This window comes from Oreochromis aureus, linkage group 5, assembly GCF_013358895.1.
Source record: "Oreochromis aureus strain Israel breed Guangdong linkage group 5, ZZ_aureus, whole genome shotgun sequence".
In the NCBI taxonomy this organism is placed as follows: Eukaryota; Metazoa; Chordata; class Actinopteri; order Cichliformes; family Cichlidae; genus Oreochromis; species Oreochromis aureus.
In genome coordinates, this window is record NC_052946.1 from 2096162 (window position 1) to 2116183 (window position 20022).

The window sequence follows — 20022 nt, forward strand, 5'->3', positions numbered from 1 at the left end:
CACACTGACACCATATTAACCTTTATTACAGGTGCAGTCATAATCATTTTTATATTGTTATATCTCTATACACACATTGCAGTTCTGTGCTCATAAAAGAGTTGAAGCTCCCCCAGGTAATTAAAGGTTAAAAGCTTCGTTCGGCGTTAGGTTCGGACGATCCATTGGATAAGAGACTGGGAGCTGAAGAAAGATCGCACACATGCTTACAAAACACATATATATCACATATAATCTAGAAACAGATCTGAGCAGAGGCCTGAATGCATTCAGCAAACCTGTAGCACTAGAGTCTGCTTAACAACAGGTGACAAGAAGGAGAGGACCAGCCCATGGGAACCAGAGGCCTGAGACCATCGCCTTATTTGGAAGAAGATGCCAGAAAGAGGAACTCTTGTGTCTGCATTTATCTCTTAAAATTGATCATTGTCTGTAAAAGAGGCAAATAATGTTCTTAAGATGCAAATTATGTGCTTGTAAACGCATGAGGGGGCGTCATAATACCCTGATATTATAAAAGCAATCTGAAAATGTATTTTGGGTGAAGATCCTTGCTGATGTTGTGCAGTAACTATCTTCCCGCGCGTGTGTTTAATAAAATTATTGTTTTGACCCAACCCTTCTGGACTATTCTGGTTTTGTATCGTCCCTCAATTTCGAACCCTTAACATTTGGTGCATTGGCCGCTGGTTGAGGTGAGGAGATTTGTTGGAGGTTTGGACGTCCGAGGGGGGTCACACGGACAGACCCGGTGATCGAACTGAGTGGACAAAGGGCAGCCCATCTAAAAGGTAGGCACTACCTGTTGACTTATTCCAAAGTGTGCCGAATTGGATGTTGAAATTAAAGTCTACTCATTAGATTACTGGTAAATGTTTGTGTTGTGATGGTTTGAAAATTTGCAAAGTCGGATATGATATGTTGACAATAATAGTGTTGTGATAAAGGTAATGAATACATGAGAAAAAGGTTTAACATAAGAGAAGATAATAGGTAATTGGTCATCTATTGTGATACTGCGGTGTAAACTGAATATAAAGTTGGGCGTGGACAACAATAAAATTGCTTGTGTGATATTATGAGTTGTCCTGAAAGTAATTAAATTTCTGTAGAACGGAACTTTGGAAGTTCTAAGAAGCGCATTTCTCGGAGGTGACGCTCCAAATTTCCTGGGGACGCTCAGAATTTTCCGTTGGTAGGGATAGTCCGATTTGGCATTCGTGGAGAACTTGGGAACCTCCAAAAATAGCTACTGATTAGATCAGTTTACCGTTTAGAACGGTATTTGCGCTTTTTTGGGCAGTAAAGCTTGGAGCTTGGGCGTTAGACGCTTTTAAATTGTGTTAGGGACTTTAGGGATTCGACCAGCTACAGTTTGGAACTGATACTGTGTAATTGATAATAAAAAACTTGGAGTTTGTCCCTTGGAGGGTTAATTTAAATTTGTCAAAATTCTTTAGGTTGTGCAATGTCTGGCCTGATAATTGTTGTTATTGTAATTATAAGACGTCTTTGTAATATAATATAAGAGTTTGTAGATCCAGGAAGTCTGTCATACACAGAGACCTGAAAATATCATGTTATTTTAAGACTGTGTGTGTCTGTCTGTATGCAAATGAGCCAGCTGTGACTTTCTTAGATTACCATTGTCCGTTAAACGCCTACTGCGGATACTAAAGGCCTTTATTCACAATTCTGGCTCTGTGTTTTATAATGCTATAAATGATGTTTATGTTTGCAATTGCTGTATGACTTTTGGCTGGGTTTGCTATGAAATATATGAATGCCGTAGGATTATGAATACTGTAATATATTGAGAAATATTCATAATAAGTAATACCTTGTTTTTTCACTTACATGTGTTTTTTGGCTGTCGGTTTTGGGGGTGAAACTGTGATATTTGTCGTAATTTCAGTTAAATATTTGAAATAACTTTGCTAAGATTTATGTAATTACCCAGATTTTAGAAATAAGTTTTTATATTTATGTGAATATAGTTGATACCATATCTACCCTGAGTTTGCTGCGGGCGATATTGTGTGATTTAGTAAGGAGTGCATGTTGGTCGGTCAGTGGACCTCTATTTCTTTGACTTTGTTATTGTCACTGTCCAGTACATAGAATTATGCTCATTTTTGGTTCCTGCAGGATAGAAATTGTGCCATTAGGAGAAGATCAGCTTACAGTGACTTGTGTCATGCGAGGGGAAACGGTGGAAGAACCTTATGAGTTCTCCATTGCAGAAGATATTAGAGAATCGGAGTTTGACGAGTGGTTGGGCAGGACCTTGGCATTGTTTGTCATGATAGCTGACCTGTGCGAGAGAGCAGGTACCACTGATTGGGTACCACCAGAGGAGAGCCCGGCGGAAGACACGTGATGAGGGTTTTATATGTTATTTTGACGTGCCCTGGATGTAATCAGTGTTGTGTTTACACACCTCGGGGTTTTGTATGTGATTTTGCCTTGTTCTGTATGTGATGTTTGTTGTGCTTAGACATCTCTGACCAAGAACTGAGCTGCACGTTGAAACGGTTGAGTGCATTTACACACACTTTGGGGTGCGATTCTGTGCTTTTCTTATCACTATAGCTACGACTTTCACAGGGGGAGGCCTGGTTTCTCTCTCGAAGTTAAAGACAATGTGGATTTGTGTTTATTTGGTTCCTGTGACAATAAGTGCATTTGAGATACTTGATTTTGAGTTTGTAATTGTGGATATTGACTGTTATGTTGTGGTATTTTATTAAATTAGCTTAGTAGAAGAGCTGCTTGGTCCTTGGGGAGCTCGGGCCTGGTTCCTCTTTCTCACTGGTGCGTGATGGGCAGCTGGCCTGCTTTCGGAGAAAACACAGTGAAGCCTTTCAAGAGTTAAATGGGTTGGAGATAACATAAAACATATATATATAGGCACTACAACTTAATTAAGGGTTTTTTGGGTGTATTTTCAGTGACAAACTACAGTTCCTTGCACATTAAGTTCGGGGTGTTGTCAAGGGGTTGGTTGTGACGACTGATGAAATAAAAACTGAATTGTGAGTCCTGAGTTCACTGTTGTGTGTGTGTCACCAAGCAGGAGAAAAAGAGGAAGTGACTGTTAGAGCGGTGAGACGGGCTCTGAGACTGAACAGGGAAGCGTCTGGGGGTAACTCGGTGGGAGGAGCCGACAGCAGCCATTTTGAAGAGGTAAGTGCTGTCTTGCAGGGAGAGACACAAAATGGCGGACAGCTCGGCCAGCGGACAGAGGCGTTACAAAACACTGAAGGATCAGGTGGAACAGCTGAAAAAGGCCATACGGATGGCCTGTCCTGGTACATCTAAAGCAGCAGAAAAGGAGTGTCAAGCCATGGAAGCTGAGGTAAGCAAACTCTTTCAATCCCAACAGAAAGGGCCGGATGATAGGGTGTCCCTGGACCTTGTGCTCAAAACTGAAGGGGAGAGATGTGAAAAGAAATTGAAAGATTTACAGGAGGAATCTGGAGGCCGCTCAGTCAACCGGAAAACAAAAAAGGAAATGAAGGCCCTGAAGTCAATTCATGGCAATTGCTGTAAGTGGATGATGATGTGCAATGCAGTGCCATCTTGGATGAAGGAACAAGTGGAAAAGACGGAACCTGTAAAGGAGGAGGATCAGAAGATAAAGGGAATGGAGGACATGGTGAGTATAATGAAAACTTTGCGCCAGTTACAGGACGACAACAAAAAGCTGGAGGATCAGATGACAAAACTCACCTCTAAGGAGGAGGAAGCAAACAGACAACACACACCAAAAATATACCCGTGGATCCCGCAACTGCCCAGTGCCCCGCCTCAGGCTCTTCGAGTTGAAGCCCCACCACCTTACGTGATGCCTATGATGACTTTTGAAGGAGGACAAGTGCGTGGCCCAGATGGACAAACTGGCATTGTGCTTGGAGGAATCGCAGACGTCAGATACACAGGCACAACCACAGCAACCCACGCTGAGGAGATGACAGCAGTGGGACTACAGACCACGGAGGATGGAGGGACACAGGCGGCTTCAGCCACAAGTGAAGGCTTGACCTCGCCTGGCCATGCCTCAAACCTGGAGGACTTATCAGGACAAGCTGTGAGGCCTGGGGAGTCAGTCAGTCACAGCGAGGCTCCACTCACACCCCTGACTGAAGACATGACCTCACCAGATGGGGTAATCAGAAGACCAGAGTTTGTTGAGTTGCCAACCCCGAGGAGAAAGGCACAGCTGCAGCCAGGCAAGCCAACTACAGTGAAGGAAGACCATTGGGAAGGACAAGTGCATGGGCACATGCACGAGGACCGAGACGCTCTACTGGCGGTCGTTGAGACACTGACCCTTGTGAAACAGAAAGCCCTGAAGGAACTTGCGGAGGAAGAAATCAAAAACCGCGGGACTTCATCAGAAGAAGAGACTGGAGAAGAGGAAGCCATTGCAGCAGAAGCGGCCTCTGACCCAGGCACAAGCATCAAACTGCGCAACAGAAGAGTGAGCAGAGAACCAAGCACAAAACGGAAATCCAGTGGCAGAGGACAACGCCAATCCGTGTTTGATGTCCCAAGGGGCTCGGAAAAGACCAGGAAGAGCAAGGAAGTGAATTTCAGGGATGAAGCCACAACAACAAGTTTGAGTTTGCCACTGATAATGGGCCCCAAACACGAACCAATCTATCGCGCATACAAGGTAAGAGACCTGGACGCATTGGTCAAACAACTGCCACCCATCACAGAGGGAGGAGCAAGATGGCTGAGGAAACTGAGCATGCTGACAGAAGGAGAGGAAATTGCGATTGGAGACTTCCGCGCGATCGCTGGGAGGACTATGTTTGGGTGTGGGTTATCAGACGTGGAAGAAATCGCCGGAACGACCCATCACGCCAATGACGTGCCATATCGTGAAGTGCAAAGTGACCTAGCGGACACAGTTCGTGAGAAGTACCCAACCCCCAACACGGGAGCCATTCCTAAAATAATTTGGGATCCACAACACACACCTAGTGAGTTTTTAGCGAGCGCAAAGGAGCAGTGGCTGTCAGAAACGGGAATACACCCCGGCAGGGAAGGAGAAAGCAGGGCGTGGTTTCGTGCTGCGGTGCTGGCAGGGCTGCCCAAGCAAGTGAGAACTGATTTAGAAAAGAATCCAGACTTTGCTGTCGCAGATTCCACCCAATGGGAGAGGCACGTGACGCACAGACTGACGCTGGAGCAGGATGAGGTGAACAAACAGAAGAAGGAGTTGGAGGAAGCGCAGGCGTGGCTGCTGAAGTTACAGCTGGCGGAAGCAAAAAATAAGGCCGGAGAGAAAAAGAAAGACATCAAGGAAGCCACAAAGAAAATAATGGTGGTAAAGCCCCAGCCTGATCCCGTGCCTGAATGGCGAGATCTGGATCCCAACGTCTACCCTGATGACCGCTGGCCCGTCAATGCACCAAGGCAGCGACAACCCGCGGGGAATTGGGGAGCTGTTAGACCGTTCAGAGGGCGTGGTGGATCCGCCGGGAGAGGACAAAGGGCTCGTGGTACGGGGAATCCCAGCAACACGTCATGGAATGCCTGTCTGAGATGCGGAGCAGAAGGACATTGGGTGCGAGACTGCCCGGAACCGCCCCTAAACTATCGAGGGCGAGGCTACCAAACCCAGGCACACGGAGCTCCCAGAGGAAGAGGTGCATACAGAGGAGCGCACCAAGCCCCAAACCCAGGTGCAGCGCCAGTCGCTCAGTATCCAGTGGCTGACTGGAACTGGGAGGAGGAGCAATACTGATGGGGCCCTGAGAAACCCGACAGCGTGGGGATGGCAGATCCCATGCTGTCAATGACCGTGGAAGGAACACAATTGACCTTCCTGGTGGACACTGGAGCAACTTACTCAACACTGAGAGCCACACCAAACAGTGCAACACTCTCCAACCACACTGTGAGTGTGGTGGGTTTTTCCGGGGTCCCGATGACTCTGCCACTAACTGATCCAGCACTCACAAAGCTGGGAAAACAAACTTTGAAGCACCGATATGTGGTGTCCCCACAAGTGCCTGTAAATCTCATGGGCAGGGATCTGCTCGTGAAACTGGGAGCCACTATCATGTGTTCTGCAGATGGGCTTACTGTCAGTCTTCCAGGAGGAAAGGAGTTCCCGTGCCTGGGGACACTTTCAAAGAACCAATATCTGGTCCAAGACTCTGAACAAGCTACAGCCGACATATACTGGGGAAGGCTAGTAGAAGACGGCATTCTCAGACAATATCAGCTGTGGAAACCCTGGATAATGAGCCTGGCCGTCTACACCCCGCCGCGCGATCCATACCACGTCACTCTTTTTTATGACAGGGACGACGACGACACGTACTGAGAAAGCTTTCAATCTGACCTTGAAGGTCAAATTTGGAACGTGCGTAGCCACAATATCTATGTTGGCCCGGAAGGAGTAGCAGCGGCTTTGAAATTGACGGACGAACAACTGCCTTGGTACGAGATGGGATCAGATTCAGCTCCTCATGTCACATTGGCGGTCCACATAGGTCATCAGGCTAGAGAAATGGGACCGATGGTCAAGCGGGCGCTGGATAACGCTTGGTGGCAAAGCACTCAGATTCCAAATGTATGGTATGCGCCAAAGTGCAAAACGTACCGAATCACCTGTCTGTCTAATGATGCAGTGGTTCTGGAACACCAGGAAATCTCAAGAACACATGGCAGGGAAAGAACTGACCACCCTGACGCAGTCGCCGCGCTTTCACAACTGCCTGACACTCTGTGGTCGACGGGGCCCACTGACGTCGGCCTCGCTACCTGTTCACCTGTCTTGTTTCAGCTGAAGTTGGAGGCGCCAATTAATAGACCACAGTACAGACACAAACCGGAAGCTGAGGAAGGAATTGCAGAAACCATTGAAGGGCTACTGAAAGTAGGTGTGCTTGAGCCTTCACAGTCATTTTGGAACACACCTATTTTGCCAGTGGAGAAGCACGGGACAGGAAAATACAGGATGGCACATGACCTGAGGGCCATTAATGCCATACTGCGCACCGACACTGTGCCTGTGCCAAACCCATACACGGCTTTAACCGCCATCTCATGGGACCAAAAGTGGTTTACATGCATTGATCTTGCTAATGCTTTCTTTTGTCTCCCCTTACATGAGTCACTAAGGGACATTTTTTCATTCACATACAGAGGCCAGAAATACAGATACACACGCCTGCCACAAGGCTTTGCACTGTCCCCAGGCATTTTCAATCAGGTGCTGAAAGATGCACTGTCACTGTGCCATCTGCCTGAAGGTTGTACACTAATACAATATTTTGATGATCTTCTAATTGCAGCCAAGTCAGCATCAGCCTGCACAGCAGCCTCGCTCGTGGTACTGAACCGATTGGCAGAATGTGGATTCAAAGTAAGTAAAGAAAAACTGCAGTTGGTCCGACCAGAAGTAACGTTTCTGGGCCGTGTAATCGCACACAGGTCAGTGGGCTTGATGAACACACACAGAGACCAGATTTTGACACACCCTAAACCAAGAACTGTCAAGGAGCTCCTTTCTTTTCTTGGTTTGACAGGTTACAGCAGACAGTTCATTCCTAACTATGCAGGCAAAACGGCCCCTTTAAGGGACCTGATAAAAAAGGTGGGTGTTCGAAACCTTAAGGCTGAATTGCCTTGGACTCCAGCCACAGAAACAGCGTTCATTTCACTGAAACAAGATCTGTCAAGAGCCACAGACCTTGCCACACCCAACTATGACGAACCATTTTACCTTGATGTTTCTGAAACAAGTGGGATTGTAAATGGGGTGGTGTTTCAGAAAAAAGGAGGCGGTAGAGATGTGCTTATGTATGTTAGCATAAGACTAAATCCAACAGAGGCCAGGCATCCCACATGCACACAACACGCAGCTGGGGTAGCAAAAATCATCCAGAAAACAGCACATGTAGTGAGAGAACATCCACTTAAAGTGCTCACCACACACAGTGTAGTAGCATACGTGAACTCACAAGCCTTCACCATGACACCACTGACACAACAGAGGTTGAGCAAAGTTCTAGACGCTCCAAACTTGACATTCACACATGAAGGAATCAACATGGCAGACCTAATGGGGTCAGGGGACCCACAAGACTGTGCCAAAAAAGCTGAAGCTGAAGAGAAAGTCAGAGAAGACCTGAAAGCGGAGCCCATCCCCGGAGCTGAGGACTGGTTCACAGACGGCTGCTGTCACCGTGATGAAGAAGGACTGAAAGCAGGCTACGCTGTGGTTTGCAGAAGAGGACAACACTATGAGGTAAGAGAAGCTGGAAGAATTGAGGGTCAACAGTCAGCACAGAGAGCTGAAGTAATAGCTCTGACTCGAGCCCTCAGACTGGCCAAGGATATGAAGGTGAACATTTACACTGATTCAGCTTATGCGTTTGGGGCAGCTCACGTGGAACTCGCTCAATGGAAGAGAGCAGGTTTCAGAACAGCAACTAATGCCCCAATATGCCATAAGAAGGAAATGGAGGAACTGGAAGAAGCTCTGAATGACCCAGACGAGGTAAGTATCATAAAATGCAAAGGACATTCTCAGGAAAACACAATGGTGGCCAAAGGGAACCAGAAAGCAGATGAAGCGCAAAAAGAAGCTGCAGGCTACAAAGGACGAAGGCAAATGGTGGAGGTAACTGCTGAGGAGGAACCAAGCACCGATGTGTTGGAGGAAGCCAGACAGGCTCAGGAAGGAGCCGCCCAAGAGGAAAAGGAGGTGTGGCAGAACCGAGGAGCCCGGAAAGAAGGAGGTCTGTGGCGAGGACCTCACGGGCGACCAGTTCTAACAGCTAAGCTGGCTGAAAAGAAGGTAAGTGAGGCGCACGGGCTTGGCCATGTAGGAGTGACACAGATGGAGAGAAACTTGTGTCACTGGTGGCACCCTGAGCTGAGAAACATGATAAAGGAGAAAGCCAGAACCTGTCTAATTTGCGGGGCACACAATCCAAAGCCAGCGGTGAAGCCAGAAACAGGTAAGTTCCTCATGCCAGAGAGGCCCGGAGAAGAAATCGTGATTGACTTCACCGACATGATCGATCCAGGACCGGGAGGAGTCAGGTATTTGCTGGTGTGTGTGGATGCTCTGACCGGATGGCCAGAGGCGTGGGCGACTAAAAGAGAGGACGCGAGAAGCGTTATTAAATGTCTGATCAACCACTACATACCAAGGCATGGGTTTCCCAAGAGAATTAGGTCAGATAATGGAACCCATTTCAGGAATCAAGATCTGGCAGAGGTGGAGAAAATGTTGGGAGTCCAGCATAAGTTTGGGACAGTGTATCATCCGCAGTCCCAGGGGAAAGTAGAAAGAATGAACCTAAATTTGAAGAACAAGTTAGCTAAGATCTCCGCGCAGACAGGGTTAAATTGGGTTGCAGCCCTGCCAATTGCTTTGATGACCATAAGATGCTCTGTTAACCAATCAACAGGTTTCATGCCCTACGAGCTGCTGACAGGACGGCAGTTTCCGGCGCCCTGGACAGTGGTCCCGGTGGAGCAGCCCAGAAAAAGTAACAGGTCTCATGCTGAATATTTTAATGAGTTGAAAGCTCTTGTGTCCAGTTTCACAACACAGGTTACCTCTGGAAGACCCACAGCGGAAAAAGAGGTCCCAGACGCAAAAGCAGCGTGGCTGAAAGTCATCAAGCGGAAGTGGAAAGAACCCCGCTGGACCGGTCCGTACGAGGTGACTGCCCGGACGGCCACAGCGGTCCGACTGAAAGGGAAAGGCGACACCTGGTTCCACTGGACGCAGTGCGCTGCAGCAGACGAGAGCTTGGTGCAAGACAACCCAGCTATACCAGACACAGGTGGTAACGAGAATCAGAGGCAGAATAAATCCTCTCACCTGTGCAACGGGCCGACCAGTAGTCCACCTGGAAGGCCGAAGCAAGAAGAACAGCCAAGGAGGAGATCGCCACGTCAACACAAAGGAGTGGTAACAAATTAAGGAGAAGAAAAGGAACAAAAGTTTATGCTAAAATACAAATCTCACACAACACAATGCACCCACACAAATCAGATACACGTAATGGGACACGTGAAGAGAAGAAATTGGTAAAAATGCTTCTCACAACCACATGCTTGCTATATCAGATAGTATTAGTTATGGCCGTGTGTTTTCTTGTGTATTTTTTGCAGACCGCCCCAGGTAACCTGTCTGAGCACGGAGGCCAGTCCAGCCCAACACCCACTGAGAAACTGAGCACTGAGATGTGGCCGTTGAAAAGACCCAAGCGTGAGGTGTCAGGTAAAAGGGATGGTTGTCTCAGCGCATATAATGGCACAGAACTGGACTACGTTAAAGGGTCCACAAGCTCATACACGTTTGATCTGTGTGAAGTGATTAATTGTAAAGGAGCAAACAGCAGCTGGAGGGGATATGATGTGTGGGTTTGCAGTCACCCTGATATTTGCACCCGGGGAGGGAGCCCTCACTCCAGCCGGGGAATCCGCCCTGTACTGGCGTCATACACAGCAGGACAGTGGTGTGCCCCTGGCTGGGGGAACGTGGTAAGTTGGACAGGAGTAGGGTGGCAGCCACATGTGCCTGAGGGATTGAAGGGAATAGCAATTCAGAGGGATTTTTCTGCTGCCCAAAACCCTATCACACTTTCTCTGGGCCCCTGGGACACTCTGCCAAGGTGAGATAGCCCAGGAAACGTGTTCTACCTGGTAATTGGGGTAAACGTGTCAGGTACAGATCCAATAGAGGTAATTAGAATAAACTTAGTGAATCCCATGACTAACAATGTAACAAATTCTGTCACGAACATTACAGGAAAAGGATGGGATGGGTCGCCAACCGCCACACCAGAGGAACATGAACCAAAAGGCAGATGAGTGCTGACGGTCGATTATACTAGGTTGAAGCCTCAGGATTTAATCGAGCGCGCCACCGGTTTCAGTGACAGTAACCTCTGGCTGGACTGGGTGGCCCAAAATGCTAAAGAACAACAGGTATCTAACTGTGTTGCTTGTGCTTCAGCTAGGCCACGGTTGTTTACAGAACCCGCTCCACTGTACCCAGAGGACAAGTGGGGGTACGACTGCATGCTGCGACTTACTAGAGAAGCGGTGAGTACTGGCAACTGTTCAATCTTGGCCAGCCTCTTCCCGCCAATTGACAAGCAGACACAGGTAGGACCATTCACAAGTAAAAAAGATAACTATACGTGCTTTAAGTTCTCTACAGATAACACGAGATACAAGCTGGGAGAGATTGACCCTAGCTGGTGCTCTGTGACACTCACAGGGAGGACCACTAATATTAGAAACGACTCGAGCACGGTAATTGGCACATGGGCAAGAAGTGGGTTATATTATTATTGTGGGCAGAAAACTATTTTGGTTCGTGTTCCTATGGGAAGTGTCGGGACGTGCGCTATGGTGAGATTGGGAGCTCCACTGATGCTAATTGGAAACAAAGTAAAAGTCATACCACAAAGAAATACACGCACATTGGCAGCTAAACGTAAGAGACACGTATTGAGAAAGAGAGGGACTCAGGGGACACATGCATACGACCCTAGAATGGATTCACCCACCTGGATTGACTCCATAGGAGTGCCCAGGGGGGTTCCAAATGAATATAAATTAGTGGATCAGATAGCTGCTGGCTTTGAAAACTTACCAATAATTTCTGCTCTTTTCCCAGTGACCCCAAACAAGAATGTGGACAGAATAAACTATGTTCATTATAATGTGCTGAGACTCTCAAACCTAACCAGAGACGCCATGGAGGGATTAGTGGAGCAATTGGGCCCGACCTCATTGATGGGGGTCCAAAATCGGATGGCCCTGGACATGTTGTTGGCGGAAAGGGGAGGGGTCTGTGCCATGTTCGGCGATCAGTGCTGTACCTTCATCCCCAACAACACTGCCCAAGACGGCTCAGTTACCCGAGCTCTGGAGGGCCTTAAAACTCTGTCCAGAACCATGCACGAAGATTCAGGGATTGAAAATCCCCTAGAGGGCTGGATGACATCCGTGTTCGGGCAGTGCAGGGGGTATGTGATTTCTGCAATGCTTTCTATTGCTGCTTTTCTAGGGATTTTGGTCACCTGTGGGTGCTGCCTCATTCCTTGTGTCAGAGGATTGTTGGAAAAGGTAATCATGAGGGCAGTGGATCCCGGGGAAGTGACCCCGGTGTCCATGATGCCATTGATAGACATGGAAGCAGCTGAGGAGGCCGAGGAGTGACACAGCACACGGTATGGTGACCTCTTGTGGTCAAGAGGTCAAAAGGAGGAATTGTGGAATTAAAGAAATTGTTTTACTGCTACAATATATCTCATAGCATTAGCAGCGCATTAATAATATCACATATAGCTTTAAGACGGCAGGGAGACATTTAACACACTGACACCATATTAACCTTTATTACAGGTGCAGTCATAATCATTTTTATATTGTTATATCTCTATACACACATTGCAGTTCTGTGCTCATAAAAGAGTTGAAGCTCCCCCAGGTAATTAAAGGTTAAAAGCTTCGTTCGGCGTTAGGTTCGGACGATCCATTGGATAAGAGGCTGGGAGCTGAAGAAAGATCGCACACATGCTTACAAAACACATATATATCACATATAATCTAGAAACAGATCTGAGCAGAGGCCTGAATGCATTCAGCAAACCTGTAGCACTAGAGTCTACTTAACAACAGGTGACAAGAAGGAGAGGACCAGCCCATGGGGACCCAGAGGCCTGAGACCATCGCCTTATTTGGAAGAAGATGCCAGAAAGAGGAACTCTTGTGTCTGCATTTATCTCTTAAAATTGATCATTGTCTGTAAAAGAGGCAAATAATGTTCTTAAGATGCAAATTATGTGCTTGTAAACGCATGAGGGGGCGTCATAATACCCTGATATTATAAAAGCAATCTGAAAATGTATTTTGGGTGAAGATCCTTGCTGATGTTGTGCAGTAACTATCTTCCCGCGCGTGTGTTTAATAAAATTATTGTTTTGACCCAACCCTTCTGGACTATTCTGGTTTTGTATCTTCCCTCAATTTCGAACCCTTAACAGTTTCCATTTTTGCAATTCTTTGCAATTCAAAAGAGGCCATAGTCCAAAATGGCAAAATAGCCACTCCAGCTGCATCAGTCTGGAAAGAGCTGAGTCAGCAGCTAGAAGACAAGATGTCAGCAAAGGCCCTGTACACTTTTGTGAAGCTAAATAGACACAACATCTGGTCAGCTTTGGAAATCAGTGATCAGGAAAGTAATAGTGAAGGAGAGTTAAATTCACATTGCATTTCTCCTGGACAAGAAAACTGTCAAGCTTTTGAACTAGAAGTCCCTTTTGAGGACTGGGTTAAATTTATTCCTGAAAAGGTTGAATACAATGACAAGTTTTCTCCTACCCAAAAAAGGGAATACACAATTTTGAAACCTGGCACTTGGACTCATATCATCAACGATCTTATATGGAAGAAGATCAAAAATACATGTACACTTGTGTTCCGAAGAGCAAAGGTCCATCCAACTGTCAACAATAATTATCTGGACATCAGTAAGGAGTGTCATGGCCAGTTAGAAATGACATGTGACAGACAGCCAGCAATCAATAGTCCAATGGTGCTCCAGTGTTTCATGAGAAATACAGATCTCTCCCTGCACACTGGCCACTCCAAGCGGTTCATTACTGGAAACCTGCGTGAACAGATCTCTAAAGAGCTGTGTGAGGGCAGAATGGAACCGGCTGTATGGAGGTCAGCGAAGGCAGCAGATCTGATGGATGTTGGAGATCCTGAGCCAAGCCACCTTCCAAATTTGGCCACTCTGCGAAAAGCCAAACAAGAGAGAAAAGACTTGGAATTAGGAGATAAGGACCCCATTGCATCTCTGCAATTGTTAAAATATAGTGTTCCTCACAGTGGTAGCATCCGAGATATTGGACTGGACAGGTTTTTCTATCACTACTGGAGTCAAACACAAATGCATGTTTATAAGACATTGTCAAAAAAATCTCCCCCAACTGTGTGTTTTGATGCAACCGGTTCAGTTGTGAAAAAACTGCTGAGACCAAATGGCAAATCTGGCCATATCTTCCTTTATCAAGGTATTCTGAAAGAAAACAATTGCCCCAGTGTCCCAGTGGTGCAAATGCTGTCAGAGAAACACGATGTTAATGCCATTGCAAACTGGTTGACAGAATGGATTCGTGCAGGTGCACCTGTGCCAAAGGAAGCTATGAGTGACTTTTCTCTGGCAATTCTGGGAGCTCTGGTCAAGGCTTTCACTCCTCATCCTGATCTGAAGTCCTACCTTAATGAATGCTTTCATGTCCTTCTTGGAACCCAGTCTGCCAAACTCCCCCCATGTTTTATCAGGGTTGATGTTGTGCACTGCATCAAGATGATATGCCAGTGGGACTGCCTGAAGAAGAAAACACACCGTGTTAAAGATTTCTTTGTCAGGTCATTAGCAAAACTTCTTCAGTCACAATGTTTGGACCATGCAAAACAGCTCCTACGTGCTATCACTGTTGTGGCCCTCAGTGAGGCAGAAGGTGATGACAGTTCTGGAGCCCCTCTTCCCTCAGAAAGGTGCAAGAAATACCTGAAAGCCCAAATTGCTCAAGACTCCATCATCATTCCAGATGAACAGATGGAGGAAAGTGAGAGAGTGGATTCAGTGGATGAGATCCAGACAGACCTACGACAGTGGGTAACAGAAATATGTGAGGAGAGCAGGTCACTTGCTGCAGCAAACGGGGATAGAGATAATATTCACTTTCTCCCTGAGATTATTCCTCATATAATAAGACTGGCAAGTTACTTGCCACTCTGGACAGGAATAATGGTCCCTCTCTTCCAAAGCACCAGCATCACAGCAAGTTCAGCCACTGTTGAAGCTGAGTTCAAAAACATAAAACACGGACTTTTCAAACATGAAAACTTGCCTGTTCGAGTCGATCACTTCATTGCTCGTCATCTTTCCTTCATCGAGGGAAATATGCAGATTTGTTCTGCAAAAGAAAAGGTCAAAGATGAGGCAACAGTGGGATCACTGAAAGTCACAGATGCCAATTCTGGATCTATGACGACTCATAGTGCGGAAGACAAAATAAAAATGGATGCTCACCCGTTTGTGAGATTTGATGCTGCCACAAACATTCTTCCGGCTGATGGGGATGCAGTTGAGAACTGGAGGGGCCTAGCTGTTCCACCCAAAAAAAGGAAGAGAACTTCCTACCTCTCTTTGTCACGATCCTGTGTCTTATGACCCAGTGTTTTGAGTTTTAGTTCATTTTGATGTTTATAGTATGTTTAAGCTCATTAGGTTTCCTATGTTCATTTGCTTATTAGTTCCCACTTGTGTTTTCAACCCCTGTGAAGTCTCCCTTGCCCTTCATGTGTTTCATGCCTGTGAGTCTTATGTTGTCAAGTTCATGTTGTCATGTCTGTGTCGTCTCTTTGTTTCCTGTTTTATTTTGAAGGGGTCCTGTGTTCCTATGTTCAATGTTTTTAGTTTTACTCTCCTCTTGTGACGTCGTTATGTTCATGTGTGTCAGCTGTTCCCCCATGTGTTTCCATTTTCCTTCATTATCCTCCTGTGTATTTAGTCCATGTGTCTTCAGTCATTCCTTGGGCGTTTATCAATATGCGTACTTGTGCGTACTTGCGTTCTCGTGTACTCGTGATACGTCATCAGTCGGAGACCAAGTACTGTTCCAATTCGAAGTACGCATCAAGCCGAGAACGCGAAAAAGTCCCGGATGTGTTCTCGATCCGCCCGTTTTATCGAGCATGCATCGGTGTGGACTTGGTACAGCTAAATATCCCAGAATGCATTTCGTCCAAAACTCAACAGCGGACTCCCGGCACATCGTTTTTCAACCCCCCCGCTCGCGGACTTCTCACTACTCAGGTTAAAGAAACCCCAGCAGCTGTCTATAGTATTGAGTGTCCACTAAAATAGAAATAAAAGCGTTCTAACATCTCACCTGCTTGTTTTTATTAAGGTATGTACATTTATGTACATGTACACTATTTTTATTAATAGAGGTTTCACTACCGAGGTTACAAATGATATATAAGTCACTTAGATCACTTCTAAATGTTAATGTTTGGTTTATTTCAGTGTTTTATTTGTTCCTGAGTAAACTGGTTTGGCTGTGATTACAGTTAAGCTTCATAACATGTTACTCACAGTTAAATTAGGAGGGGACGGCAGTAAAACTCCGGACCTGTGACATCATCACGTACGCAGGTGTGCCAATTGTACATATCGCGAGTCCGTGCTCGCGTTCTCGGCGGGTACGTACTCACCGAGAACGCGAGTACGTACTCGCGTACTTGGGCATTGATAAACGGCCCTTGTCAGGTCGTCTGTTGTCCACGCCATGTTTGCCATGCCATGCCTCGCCTCCAAGTTTCTTGTCTAGGTTTTTCTTATTGTTTGTTTAGATTTCCCAGTTTAGGTTTGTGTTAATTTTGCTTCAGTTTGCCTTGCCTTTTGTTTGTACCTTTTACCAGCCTCATTAAACGGCTCTCTTTTTGTTATCATTCACGTTTTGCTCCCTGTTCCTTGGAGTCTGCATTTGGGTCCTTTTTTCAATTCATACAGTCTGCTCCCGCCAGACTGTGACACTCTTCATGTACCGAATGGCTCCATGCAGATGAAACTTTTGGGGCCAAAAGAGTGAAAGTGGGATTATTAAAAAGTGGAAACCTCCATCAGCCTATTAGATTAGGGGAATCGACAATCTCTGTGCTCAATACCTGTGCTTTTGATGCATTTTTTCAGTGCTTATGTTGTGCCTTCTGTGACAGCTCAACATTTCAAAATGCTGTTCTGAAAGACAGTGAAAACCCAGTCCTGCAGCTGGTGAAAGCCATTGCCACAGATGGTGTGACCCAACAAACCTACAGAAGGAGAGCAGAGCTGCTTAGTGTAATGTTTGAAGCTGTCTCATTGAGGTCTGGTGCAATCCAAATCGATGCTCAGTGCAATGTCTCCACTGTAATTGCTAAGACAATGAGGAACATCTCAAGTGTTTTCCTGTTTTCCTTCTTTCATCCTGTTTTCCTTCTTCACCCCAACCGGTTGCAGCAGATGGCCGCCCCTCCCTGAGCCTGGTTCTGCCGGAGGTTTGTTCCTGTTAAAAGGGAGTTTTTCCTTCCCACTGTCGCCAAAGTGCTTGCTCATAGGGGGTCATATGATATGATTGTTGGGGTTTTCTCTGTATTTATTATTGTGCGATCTATTGTACAATATAAAGCGCCTTGAGGCGACTTTTGTTGTGATTTGGCGCTATATAAATAAAATTGAATTGAATTGAATTGAAGTGTTTATTTTACCAAACACTGCTCTTCACAGCACTGCTACCTCAGCAAAGGGATGACAAGGGAAGTGCCATTTGTTTCTCCTGCCATCTCTGTCCTCAAAGAGTCTGGTATGGCTCATCTTGGCACGGCTGTGGAAGCAGGACTTGGCCTACCTGAGTCTACCTGCCTCAGGCCACTCTCCAATCCATCTCTGTGTCCATCAGAATTCAAAACAGAAGACAGCACCACAGGAAATGAGCTCTGTGCAGGGACAGTTACTCACAGCTACAACATTGGAGATATCGTGTGGATTGATACTGACCTTGCAAACCAAACAGAATTTCCCCTGAACGAATTTCCCTCCAACCTGGTTCTCCAAGGAAAATCGTTCACTTTGAGGGCATTAATTGCTTTCCATGGAAAGATGACCACTGGTGGTTTGGGCCATTACACTGCATACTGCAGGAGAGCTCCGTGTGTGTGGGAGTGCTATGATGACCTGGGAAATGGAGTGACAGGAGCATCTGAAAAGAAAAAAATACAACCCCATGCTGCGTTATACACGGTATAATGAGTGCTGCCTGCATTTTTCTGTTTTATTTGGTTCATTACAGTTACATGTGTTTGAATGTCTAGTGTGTGTTATCAGTAAGTTCAGTTTTGCACATAAAGTTAAAGTTCTAAATTAAAAATCATTTAACACTGTTTTCTTTGTCAGTCTGATGCATATTTGCTTTTACACACCCATTCACCTTCACCTGTAGCCTTGAAAGTAACCGTTCCATTTTTCTGTCAATAATTTTTCTGTATTTGTTGTGTCTTGACCTGGTGGCTTAAGTCAGGGGTCAGCATCCTTTTCAGTTCAAAGGGCCCCTTTTCCCCTGCTGCTACAAAATCTGTCTACAGCCTAAAAAAGAAAGCTTATAAATATCTAGAAAATGAGTTGTTGTATCGTGTAAGCTATGGAAATGTAAATAAAAATGTTAATTTTTAGATTTGATAAGAAAATGAATCATCAAAGCTTTATAACGGAAAAAAGTATTTGTTAAAATGAAGCCAGCTACGTGAGTCCTTTCCATGATAATTGAAAATTAGGAAAGATGGGCAACTAACTTGAAAATTACAGTAAACAGATTTGAAGCTAAGAAACATTAAACCACTTTTAAAACCCTTGTACATTCAGTGAATAGTCAATGCAGATATTTCATTAAACCAAAGCCCTTTCTTGTTGTCTTTATAATAAAACATAACTTACTTGGTCTTATAAGAGCCACAGTGGAGGGGCCGGAGAGCCACATGTGGCTTTAGAGCCGCAGGTTGAACATTCCTGGCCTAGGTGCTGTGGAATATTCAGTTTTCTACACGTAGGTAACAACCTATCAAAGCAAACACTTCATTTTTTCTGAGAGAGCTACATTAATAATAATGAACATATATAATTCAAAACAAAATCATAGAGGCCAACTGGGTATGTAAAAATAATAATAATTTAGGTATATGTGAATCACTTCAAATGAAACTCAGTTTTGCCACAGAAAAAATAAAAACTTTAGCCTACCTTGTGTACGTTTCTGCACTGGTAACAAAAGACATATCGACCTTTCCGCTGAATAAATTGTGTTACTAAAGTGTAAACTAATTAAAGTTAATATGCAGCAAGCCTAGAAAAAGTGGACAGTCTTCTATAAAAGTGCAAAATTCCACAGCTGCTGAAACTCACTGCCACAGACACTGGTGTTATACAGCGTAGGCCGTAATAATTAAAATCATTATATCTCAGAAACCGTAGCAGCACAAACGCTCATTTTAACTGCACAAATCTGCACAAACGTAGCACTAACCGCTCCGCCTATTTGCCTTTACGTTTCAAGTGGGTGGGGGGTCAGCTTCACTCTGCTCACTGAGCCTAGCATCCTGGAGCACTGCTGTTGTGTTTTGTACGTGCTTCTGAGTTTGTACATGCTTCAGAGTTTTTATGTGTTTTGGAGTTTGTACATGCTTTGGAGTTTGTACGTGCTATGGAGTTTTTACGTGTTTTGGAATTTTTACGTGTTTTGGAGTTTTTACATGCTCCGGGGCTTGTACGTGCTTCGGAGTTTGTACGTGCTTTGTCTCTAGCGGCCACCGTAAATATACTTTTATTTATTCACTCCACATAAAATATAATAAATAAATCATATAATACAAAAACCAACTATTTACATTTCAACTTTTAACTATTTAAATTTTCAGCTTTTTCCTTTTAAACAAATTTAAAGTGAAACAACACAAAACACTGCAAACCACAACACAATTAAATATAAATTAAAATATGAAAACAAAAAGAAGATGCACATTCTCTGTCATATGGGCCTGCATGAATAAACTTTCTGAATCCTTTATCATCCGCAACTGAAAATAGTTGTGGATGATTACTATACTTTTCTTATGTGACATTGTTGTCCCTGGCTCTCTTTCTCTCTCTCTCCCTCCTGCTCCCTTCCCGTACTACTGCGAGTGTAATTACTGGCCCTCCCCCCTCTTCCCTCTTCTCGTGTCGTTCACTTCAAAGAGTCAGCTCTAACAGCCGTTTCGTTCGCGACCGACACATCACTACTAACGAGCTTAGTCTAATGATCCAGCGCTGACTGAAGCCTGGTCACAGCGTTAAATACATCGGCGTCAGACGCCGGACAATTCACGGCAGCTGGTGTGTTGATTAATCGCCGGTGTGGAGAAAACTCAGAACGGAGC

The 20022-nt window shown here is 45.4% G+C and overlaps 2 long non-coding RNA genes across 4 annotated transcripts; both read right to left on the reverse strand.

The window, feature by feature from the left end:
- Window positions 1-13299: 13299 nt before the first annotated feature.
- On the reverse strand, window positions 13300-14924 carry LOC120440196. Its single transcript, XR_005613060.1, has 3 exons — window positions 14493-14924; window positions 14285-14395; window positions 13300-13798 (listed from the first exon to the last, which is right to left on the reverse strand). It is a non-coding gene; the product is annotated as an uncharacterized LOC120440196 (long non-coding RNA).
- Window positions 14925-16333: 1409 nt separating this feature from the next.
- On the reverse strand, window positions 16334-19082 carry LOC120440363. Of its 3 annotated transcripts, XR_005613189.1 has the most exons (6): window positions 18848-19082; window positions 18545-18665; window positions 17612-17813; window positions 17323-17500; window positions 16744-16887; window positions 16334-16646 (listed from the first exon to the last, which is right to left on the reverse strand). It is a non-coding gene; the product is annotated as an uncharacterized LOC120440363 (long non-coding RNA). The 3 variants fall into 3 exon arrangements; XR_005613187.1 differs by lacking the exon at window positions 18848-19082 and having other exon boundaries at window positions 16335-16646; window positions 18545-18775; XR_005613188.1 differs by lacking the exon at window positions 18848-19082 and having other exon boundaries at window positions 16336-16646; window positions 17351-17500; window positions 18545-18775.
- Between the last annotated feature and the right edge of the window lie 940 nt (window positions 19083-20022).